This window comes from Pristiophorus japonicus, chromosome 12, assembly GCF_044704955.1.
Source record: "Pristiophorus japonicus isolate sPriJap1 chromosome 12, sPriJap1.hap1, whole genome shotgun sequence".
In the NCBI taxonomy this organism is placed as follows: Eukaryota; Metazoa; Chordata; class Chondrichthyes; family Pristiophoridae; genus Pristiophorus; species Pristiophorus japonicus.
The window spans coordinates 40,124,081-40,135,055 of record NC_091988.1 but is presented as its reverse complement, the minus strand read 5'-3'; the positions used below and the strand labels follow the sequence as shown (position 1 = coordinate 40,135,055).

The window sequence follows — 10,975 nt, the reverse complement described above, 5'->3', positions numbered from 1 at the left end:
AAGATGGGGGGGGGGGGGGGAAGAGAGGAAGATGGGGGGGGGGGGGGGGAGAAGATGGGTGGTAAGAGAGAAGACGACGACGAAGAAGCCCCGCACGCAGCCGATGTCGGGCTGCTGACGCCCGCCTCTTTGGGCGGGGCCCGCCCCAGCGAGATGCAGAGCGGGCGGGCCCCGTCGACGTCGAGGAAGCCAGGCCCTACCGAGGACTTTGGGCGGGGCCCGCACGCAGCCGATGCCAGGCTGCTGACGTCTCTTCGGGCGGGGCCTGCCCCTAGCGAGAGGCCGGGCAGGGCCCGCCGCCGAGGTAAGATGCGCAGGCCACTCGGCCGGGGACAAGGGCAATGTCCCTTCGGCCTGGGATAGGGTTGTCGCCCCAGAGACAGGCCGCCGGCAGCTACTGCGCATGCGCGCAGCCTCCACTGTGCATGCGCGCAACTGCCGGCACTGTTTTCAGCGCAGGGCTGTAGCTCCGCCCCCAGCAGCACCCGCTGCGCAGCGCAAGGTGGAATTGGGCCGACAGTTATCTGAGAATCGCGAGGTAAGTATTCGGCGCAATTTTTGTTCTATAAATTAAGCGGGCCTCTCCAATGTGGGCAGCCGAAACGTGACCCCAAGGAAACCAGCCTGGATAGAATCAGTGAGACCAACTGTTTGCATGGCTCACTGCATGGGTACCAAAAAGGCTTATTTTCTTCACCAGCTTGCATGTTACTGATGACACTTCTGTATGAGCAAACAATAAGTTTGGCTTAATGCGTTTGAGGTTGCAGCTCTACTTAATAAGTGGACAAAGCAAGAGAGATACCTTGTTAGAAAAGGACAAAGAAAATTACTGTATCAAGCAATCAATGAGACTAATAAGGCTTAATATGTGACATATTTAATCTTCCTCAAAATGTGTTCACTAACAAGTTGAGTTTAATATAAAGATTTAAAAGCCAGCATGACCATTAAGAGAATTTCCTGATGCTTCCAATGTCAGGTGCAAAACTCATGGAAAGGCTTATGGAAGGCACACTACATGAGGCATCAGAAATCAATAGTTGAGAATTGCATGTGGTTATGATGTTTGCATATGAGTAAAGCACAATAAAAAAGATAGATCAGAACAGAAGACGTGACGTGTGAATTGCTGACTGCTGTCAAAACACCTTTCAAGTGAACCACCTCGTTCGAGACGCTCAACATATGCTGACATTTTGCCATACCCAGTCACTTTGTGCTGGTTATTAAATGCATTCAACTGTTTATAAATATCTGCCCAACCAGTTCAACAATAAACTCTAACCTTCTGACAAAAGGCCATTGACCTGAAACGTTAGCCCCATGTTTTTCACTCCACAGACGCTGCCTGACCTGTTGAGTGTTTCCAGCATTTTCTGATTTTATTTTCTTAAACTCCATTGACCTGTTTTTTTTCTCCCGAAGATGATTGCTTTGTTCATTTTGCTGGATTATTGTGGATAAATGCCTCTAGAAATTGTTACAAGACCACAGTAATTGAAAATTTATTATTGGTAAAATGATCTCCTCAAGGCAGAAATGCTTGCCATGGATGCATAGCACGGTTGAAACTGTTCTGTCCCAGAGCTAGCATAAATTGTGCATGCACAAAGAGAAAGCCGACAAAGAGGCTGAAGTTATGACCTTTGCTAGTTTTAATGAAAAAGTAGAAGTGAGTTAAAAGTGGTGAAATGTAGTTAGAAAATTCTGACAAACTATTCATCCGTATTGAACACTGCTCTGACAATCCCTACTCCTCCAAAAATGCTGTAGCTTTAATTAGCAACGAGTGAGGAAAAAGTAGCACATTTTTGCTTGTTAAGGCTTGGCTAAGGCCATTAATGAATTTGTACGGGTCACCACAGCAGTGACACAGAAGTAAATAATACACTCTTTGTCCGAGAGCAATGGTGTAATGCCTATTGGCAAGCATATTGCAGTGGGCAAGGAGGAGAGGCTAGCCTGAGAGGGCAGAGGGGCTGTGTGATTAAGAATGGTTGCTACCCCAGGCAATAGGTGCACTGAAAGAATCAGTTACCTGTAATGGAGAAGTAGCGTCTGAGCATGCTCAAGGTCATGCAAGGTTATGACGCCGGTGTATAACCTCGTTATGAAGACTTGCAGGGACAGTCTGATCTGATATGCACCACCAATTGCAGTTAAGGTCACCACTGCCCTCAAATATAATGCCATAGGAATATCTCAAGTGTCAGTCACTTAGATAATATTTGAATTTATATACCACATTACAGTATCTCAAAGCACGTTACATAATGAATTACTAGAATTCACTACTACTAAGTAGCAATGGCATGAGCCTGCAGTGGCAACTGGTTAGCAGCAGATACTACAGAAGGACTGCTTGCTACATGTGTTATGCACAGTGAATCCACACTTGAAACACGATCGAAGTATTTTAACATTATGAATGGATGAGACAGGTTAGGTCGAAGAAGACTGTTTCCAGTAGTTGAAAGATCAAGAACAAGGGGCCATAGAAAGAAGATTAAGTCTAGGAGATTTAGAATAGTGGGCAGGAAGTATTTTTTCCACAGAGCTGTGAGACTGTGAAATTCGCTTCCAGGGTTAATGGTTGAGGCACAAACTATTTCAATATTGAAGATTAGATCGGTAAGTGGATGAAGGAAAGGGGTTGAAGGGATGTGGGAACAGGATGGGTAAATATGATTAGAACTATTTGATTCTGTAAATACCAACACAGACTGTTTGGGCCGAATAGCCTATATTTTGTGGTGTAACTTCTATGTATTTCTATGAATTTGTGCTGAGGTATCCTTTGCTGTCATCCCTGTGTGTTCATTGCTTTCCCAAGTGTTGCCTATTGTCAATTCTGCAGCTTATGTGATGGCACAGAAATACATCTGACATAAATAGCACCCACCTGATGCTAGCCTACTCCATGTATGTAACTGCTGGAGGACATCACCTCATCATGCCTAATTATCTGTTTGGATATAGAAGAATGGGTATCTATGAAATCTTGGAATCTTTCCTTCATCGTGACCTGAAATCATTCTGCAAGTGAGGTGAAGCTGGCCATAATTACATCTTGGACTTTGGACCTTAAAACCTCTATAGCAGCAGTAGAAATATTCGTAAGAGATGACAAGATGCTCCTACTTGCTTAAATGAGGTCCCTAGTGTGGATGTACCAATGTACCAATGGCAGACTCATCTTTTTTTAATTAAAAAAAACAGTTTACATGGTCATTATCGTATCGCTGTTTGTGGGAGCTTGCTGTGTGCAAATTGGCTGCCGCGTTGCCCACATTACAACAGTGACTACACTTCAAAAAAGTACTTCATTGGCTGTAAAGCATTTTGAGATGTCCAGTGGTCATGAAAGGCGCTATATAAATGCAAGTCTTTTTATCTTTCTATTCATTCTTGGAATGTGGCCATCACTGGCAAGGCCGGCAATTGTTGCCCATCCCTAATTGCCAAGTAGGTGGCGGTTGATCTTTGAACTGCTAATCGCAGTTTGATACAGCTACATGACTTGCGAAGTTAATTCAGAGAGAAATTAGGAGTCAACCACTTTGCTGTGGAATTGGAGTTACATATAGGTGAGACCAGGTAAGGATGGCGGGTTTCCTTCGGTAAAGGACATTAGTGAACCAGTTGGATTTTTACGACAATCCAACAGCTTCATAGTCACTTTTACTGATACCAGCCTTTTTTTAATTACCAGAATTTAAAAAAAAACTAAATTCAGTTTTTATCAAACTGCCATGGTAGGATTTGAACTCACATTCTCTAGATTATTTGTCCAGGCTGGTTATTGTGCTTCCCCACATTTGTTGCTTCTACTGTTGTGTCCAAGGAGGCAAGTGACAACTCAATACAGCCCTGCTGCTATACCAGCCGCCATTTCACAGGCAGGCTCATTATGATCTGTAAAATGAGTGTCAGGTGTGGTTCAATGGTAGCACTCCTGCCTCTGAGTCAGAAGGTTGTGGGTTCACAGTCCCACTCCAGGGACTTGAGCACAAAACAAAACCTAGGCTGATAATCCAGTGCAGCGCTGAGGGAGCGCTGCACTGTCGGAGGTGCCGTCTTTAAGATGAGATGTTAAAACCGAGGCCCCATCTGCTCTCTTAAGTGGATGTAAAAGATCCCATGGCACTATTTGAAGGACAGCAGGGGAATTATACCTGGTGTCCGGGCCAATATTTATCACTCAAAAAACAGATTATCTGGTCTTTATCACATTGCTGCTTGTGAAAGATTGCTTTTCCACAAAATTGGCTGCCGTGTTTCCCACATTACAGCAGTAACCACACATACTTCTTTGACTGTAATGCGCTTTGAGACATCCGGTGAAAGGCGCTATATAAATCCAAGTCTTTCTTTCTTTCTTTTCATTTCTTTTCTTCCTTTCTACCTATTCAACACAGTCAGTGGCATTCAGCATGCTCGATGTATACCTTGCCTCAATTAGCTCATTATTAACCCTACCACCATTGCTGCTTGATCATGTGCTTGGTGTCTCACAATCCGATATCTCCTGAACACACCTTCCTGCTGTATGTGTGTCCATGCTGGTGACTGATTCCGCGGAGTGTGGGTGGTATTGGCTGGCGCTCCAGTAGAGGGTGCTTTAGGGTGACTGCTGTTTTTTTTTAGCTCTGTGAAGCAACAGAAAGTGCATTGTGAATAAATAAGCACATTTACTAGTAATGGGTGCTGATTGTCATTGTATGCTTTATTATGTACTTAGGCACAATTACTGGGTATGGCCATGTTGGTGGAATATTACGTTACTGATGGATATTGTAAAAAATGTGTAATATACCATAAGTTCTGCACAGTTCTGCAACCTCCCTCTAAAAGGATCCCAAGTAACTCAACAATTACTCCCTCTCAAACAGAAGCTTGCTTATGGAGGTCAGAGGTTCATATTCTCGAGTTCACCATCTGCTCCATGCATCAGGAATTAATTACCGCGGTACAGTCTCTCTCCCAGTATAGTATGTATAACGCAATGCACATCACTCTGCTTTCTTAATTTCTGATGCCTAACTTTCTGTGTGATTTTCTGCAATCCCTTGCCGGCCACTGCTCGCACCTCTCCTGATTGGAGAGGCAGAAGTCCACCTTGCACAGATTGGTGGATCGAGTAGATAGGAGCTTTCAAAGTTTCAGTCACCTTCTGCAATCTGCTCTCCCACAGAGGACCTGAAGTGCCGTGCCCTGGCCCCATGGGAGTGGCAGCGGTGCAGTGTGAGTGGCAGGTGTTGCCCACTCTTGCCACCTCCTCAACCGGTACCAGAAATCCAGCTGGGCCACAGACTGTCCCGCCAGCAGCCTGCAGCCGGGCCCGCCGAGGCTTGAACTTCCAGAAGTCACCGGCCAGAAGGATCTGAAGGGCCCCTGCGTGAGCAGCAACAGCCTCCCACCAGCTCTGCTACAGTCACTGGAGGAGGCACCTCATAGAAGTCGTAGAGTTAGTAAACCTTCCTTTAAGAAAAGCACTATGAGTTGATCACTTGTGTGGCAGCAGGTCCTGCTGCACCAGGCTGCATAGGTCAGCGGCAGTATGCCTGCTGAACCACAGCCTTTTCCTGCGCTTCTCAGAAAGTGGCTCTTGACCTACTTACCTTGTGGGCTGGGCAAGGCCTTCGATGAATAGCACCCTCACCTTCTGTCTTCTAACAGGCCCAGTTACTGCTGTCCTGGTTCTTCAGGCTGCTGCTGTTCCTCTTCCTCAGTTCTTCGTCCATCCAAAGAAGTGAAGCAAAAACAGAATCTACGATGAGCAGTGAGTACTTAATGAGGATAGGTAAGGGGGAGAAAAATCAGAAAGAAGCAAACTGGTAGCTCAGACCTGCCTTTGAAACACATTACTCAAAATGACACACAGATCCTAATTCCCTATGTGTCTGCAGGTGAGTGCCTCTTTAAATGCATTATTCAGTTAGGCCAGTCAGTTTATGAAGCCAATGCCATTAAGTTTCACTTAGTGGGTTTGCCACAGTTAAAATTGCATTGAGTCCAAATAATGACATTGGCCCTCAATTTGAATTTATTCATGAGGCACCTGCCTGTTTCCAGCAGGTGCATTTGTGGCCTGAGTAAGTTCCACATTACGTTTCCCACATTACAACAATGACTACACTCCAAAAGTACTTTATTGACTGTAAAGCGCTTTGAAACATCCGGTGGTCGTGAAAGGTGCTAAATAAATGCAAGTCTTTCTTTCCACAGTTAAGATGGCAGTAGTGGCTTTCTTGCAGGAACGAGGCAGTTAGTCAATTTTGAATGCTTTCCAGTTCTGTTCCCGCTGGGCAGGCTGGATTAAAATCAAGGCCATAGGAGCGTATAACTTATTTCATCCCAAAAAGTGAAGTGATTTATACCGTGTTAGGGTTATATGATGTGAATATGGAATGTATCTCACAATCTGATGTGTGGGAACAAAATCACAAAGAAAGGTTGCATCACCGTGTATTGTACCTTAGCGGTTATTGTTATTTATGCATTAATTGTTAGACTGAGTACTGTTTAACTCCAAAAGCTATGACCATGGTTCTGCTTTATTAAGGCCCAAAGTGACTAATATATAAAATGGCTGGCCTTTTAGACTTCGGCTGCACACACGTGCGTGCAGCCCAATGGCCTCCAACAGTGATGCCATCTAGTGGCTAGTGATTCCAAATGTGCATACATGACAATACCCCACTCTGAGATATTAACACAGTCTTTTACAAATTGAGACGGTCCGCTGTTTTATGCTCCTGGGTTGACCGTCTCAGTTCAACTCCAGCCATGGGTGAGTGTTCAGAGGCTGTTGTGACTGGTGGCTGGGTGGCTGACCTGGTGGGAGTGGCAGTGGCCATGTCAGGGATTGAAAGTCCATTTTCATTGAACATGTCAGTGATTGAAAGACCCGATTCACTGATGACCACTGAGTCATAGAAACATAGAAAGTGGTGCAGGAGTAGGCCATTCGGCCCTTCGAGCCTGCACCACCATTCAATATGATCATGGCTGATCATGAAAATTCAGTACCCCATTCCTGCTTTCTCTCCATATCCCTTGATCCCTTTAGCTGTAAGGGCCACATCTAACTCCCTTTTGAATATATCTAACCAACTGGACTCAACAACTTTCTGTAGTAGAGAATTCCACAGGTTCACAATTCTCTGAGTGAAGAAGATTCTCCTCATCTCGGTCCTAAATGGCTTACCTCTTATCCTTAGACAGTGACCCCTGGTTCTGGACATCCCCAACATCGGGAACATTCTTCCTGCATCTAACCTGTCAAATCCTGTCCGATTGTTTCTATGAGATCCCCTCTCATTCTTCTAAATTCCAGTGAATATAAACCAAGTCGATCCAGTCTTTCTTCATATGTCAGTCCTGCCGTCACAGGAATCAGTCTGGTGAACCTTCGCTGCACACCCTCAATAGCAAGAATGTCCTTCCTCAGATTAGGAGACCAAAACTGCACACAATATTCAAGGTGTGGCCTCACCAAGGCCCTGTACAATTGCAGTAAGACCTCCCTGTTCCTATACTCAAATCCTCTCGCTATGAAGGCCAACATGCCATTTGCCGCCTTCACCGCCTGCTGTACCTGCATGCCAACTTTCAATGACTGATGTACCATGACACCCAGGTCTCGTTGCACCTCTTCTTTTACTAATCTGTCACCATTCAGATTCACCCTTCCTGTTTTTGCCACCAAAGTGGATAACCTCACATTTATCTACATTATACTGCATCTGCCATGCATTTGCCCACTCACCTAACCTGTCCAAGTCATCCTGCAGCCTCTTAGCATCCTTCTGACAGCTCACACTGCCACCCAGCTTAGTGTGATCTGAAAACTTGGAGATATTACATTCAATTCCTTCATCTAAATCATTAATGTATATTGTAAAGAGCTGGGGTCCCAGCACTGAACATTGCGGCACCCCACTAGTCACTGCCTGTCATTCTGAAAAGGACCCGTTTATTCCTACTCTTTGCTTCCTGTCTGCCAACCAGTTCTCTATCCACGTCAATACATTATCCACAATACCATGTGCTTTAATTTTTCACACTAATCTCTTGTGTGGGACCTTGTCAAAAGCCTTTTGAAAGTCCAAATACACCACATCCACTGGTTCTCCTTTGCCCACTCTACCATTTACATCTCAAAAAATTCCAGAAGATTTGTCAAGCATGTTTTCCCTTTCATAAATCCATGCTGACTTGGACCGATCCTGTCACTGCTTTCCAAATGCGCTGCTATTACATCTTTAATAATTGATTCCAACATTTTCCCCATTACCGATGTCAGGCTAACCGGTCTATAATTCCCTGTTTTCTCTCCCTCCTTTTTTAAAAAGTGGGGTTACATTAGCTACTCTCTAATCCATAGAAACTGATCCAGAGTCTATAGAATGTCAGAAAATGACCACCAATGTATCCACTATTTCTAGAGCCACTTCCTTAAGTACTCTGGGATGCAGACTATCAGGCCCTGGGGATTTATCGGCCTTCAATCCCATCAATTTCCCTAACGCAATTTCTTGAGTAATAAGGATTTCCTTCACTTCCTCCCTCTCGCTAGACTCTCAGTGCTCTAGTGTTTCCAGAAGGTTATTTGTGTCTTCCTTAGTGAAGACAGAACCAAAGTATTTGTTCAATTGGTCTGCCATTTCTTTGTTCCCCATTATAAATTCACCTGATTCTGACTGTAAGGGACCTACATTTGTCTTCACTAATCTTTTTCTCTTCATATATCTACAGAAGCTTTTTCCAGTTAGTTTTTATGTTCCCTGCAAGCTTACTCTCATACTCTATTTTCCCCCTCCTAATTAAACGCTTTGTCCTCTTCTGCTGAATTCTAAATTTCTCCCAGTCCTCAGTTTGCTGCTTTTTCTGGCCAATTTATATGCCTCTTCCTTGGTTTTAACACTATCTCTAATTTCCCTTGTTAGCTACGGTTGAGCCACCTTCCCCGTTTTATTTTTACGCCAGACAGGGATGTACAATTGTTGAAGTTCATCCATGTGATCTTTAAATGTCTGCCATTGCCTATCCACTGTCAACCCTTTAAGTATCATTCGCCAATCTATCCTAGCCAATTCATGTCTCATACCATCGAAGTTACCTTTCTTTAAGTTCAGGACCCTAGTCTCTGAATTAACTGTGTCTCTCTCTCCACCTTAATGAAGGATTCTATCATATTATGGTCACTCTTCCCCAAGGGGCCTCGCACAACAATGCTAATTAATCCTCTCTCATTACACAACACCCAGTTTAGGATGGCCAGCTCTCTAGTTGGTTCCTCGACATATTGGTCTTGAAAACCATCCCTTATATACTCTAGGAAATCCTCATCGACCATATTGCTACCAGTTTGGTTAGCCCAATTTATATGTAGCTTAAAGTCACCCATGATAACTGCTGTACTTTTACTGCACGCATCCCTAATTTCCTGTTTGATGCCATCCCCAACCTCACTACTACTGTTTGATGTTCTGTACACAACTCCCACTAACGTTTTCTGCCCTTTGGTGTTCTGCAGCTCTACCCATACAGATTTCACATCATCCAAGCTAATGTCCTTCCTTACTATTGCGTTAATCTCCTCTTTAACCAGCAACACTACCACACCTCCTTTTCTTTTCTGTCTATGTTTCCAGAATGTTGAATACTCCTGGATGTTGAGTTCCCAACCTTGGTCACCCTGGAGCCATGTCTCCATAATCCCAATTACATCATATCCGTTAACAGCTATCTGTGCAGTTAATTCATCCACCTTATGACGAATGCTTTTCGCATTGAAGCACAGAGCCTTCAGGCTTGTTTTTTTAACACTCTTTGTCCTTTTAGAATTATGTTGTACTGTGGCCCTTTTTGATTTTTGCCTTTGATTTCTCTGCCCTTCATTTTTCCTTATCTCCTTTCTATCTTTTGCCTCTGCCCCCATTTTACTTCCCTCTGTCTCCCTGCATAGGTTCCCATCCCCCTGTCATATTAGTTTAACTCCTCCCCAACAGCACTAGCAAACAGTTCCCCTAGAACATTGGTTCCGGTCCTGCCCAGGTGCAGACTATCCAGTTTGTACTGGTCCCACTCCCCCAGAACCGGTTCCAATGCCCCAGGAATTTGAATCCCTCCCTTCTGCACCACTCCTCAAGCCACGTATTCATCTGAGCTATCCTGCAATTCCTACTCTGACTAGCACATGGCACTGGTAGCAATCCTGAGTAGTGAGTAGTGTGCCCGTTGTAGAGCGATAGCAGCCAGGCTTGACCAATTTTAATGGTCAGGCCTCATTGCTGTGCTGCTTGCCGACTTTCAGAATTTCCATTTCTTCTCAAGTTCTTTCATTTCTTTCCACAATTGCTCCAAGTTCCCCTCCAGGTCGCACACTATCCCCAGTTTGACATATTCCTTCATCATTTCTGGATCAAAATCGTGGAGATCTCTACCGAACACCATTATGAGAGTGCTACTGCCACAAGAAGTGTGATGGTTCAGGGAGAACATCCACCAACACCTGCTCCTGGCACGTGAGGATAGACAATAAATACAGCCTTACCAGCGTAGCCCACATCCCAAGAACAAACTTTAAAAAAAAGGCAGTTTCCCACACCAAAAAATATTGATCATACATTTCGCCTTTGGATTCACTTTTACTTTTGGGGAAGCAAGAGTATTTTCCCAATCATTTGTTTTTTGACAATTTGGAGCATTGATGTGCCCTACCGTTGATATGTGCCAATTTACAATATACTGCTCCGAATAATTCTAATTAACTATAATCAGCATTTTTATTTGTGACAATAGAATTATAATAAAAAATGGACCTGCCATTTCTTAAATATACTTTGCCCTTTGATAAAACTCTGTTATAAATTAGCTATTGATGAGCTGTTTGACCTCAGTACTTTCAAACCCATAGCCTGAGGCTAACATAAATTCCTGTACGGGCTAATAACTAGCATGTCTT

At 44.1% G+C, this 10,975-nt stretch overlaps 1 long non-coding RNA gene across 1 annotated transcript; it reads left to right on the top strand.

The window, feature by feature from the left end:
• The first annotated feature begins 476 nt into the window (after window positions 1-476).
• Window positions 477-3,232, top strand: LOC139276723 (uncharacterized). Its single transcript, XR_011595983.1, has 2 exons — window positions 477-538; window positions 2,861-3,232. It is a non-coding gene; the product is annotated as an uncharacterized lncRNA (long non-coding RNA).
• Window positions 3,233-10,975: the final 7,743 nt, after the last annotated feature.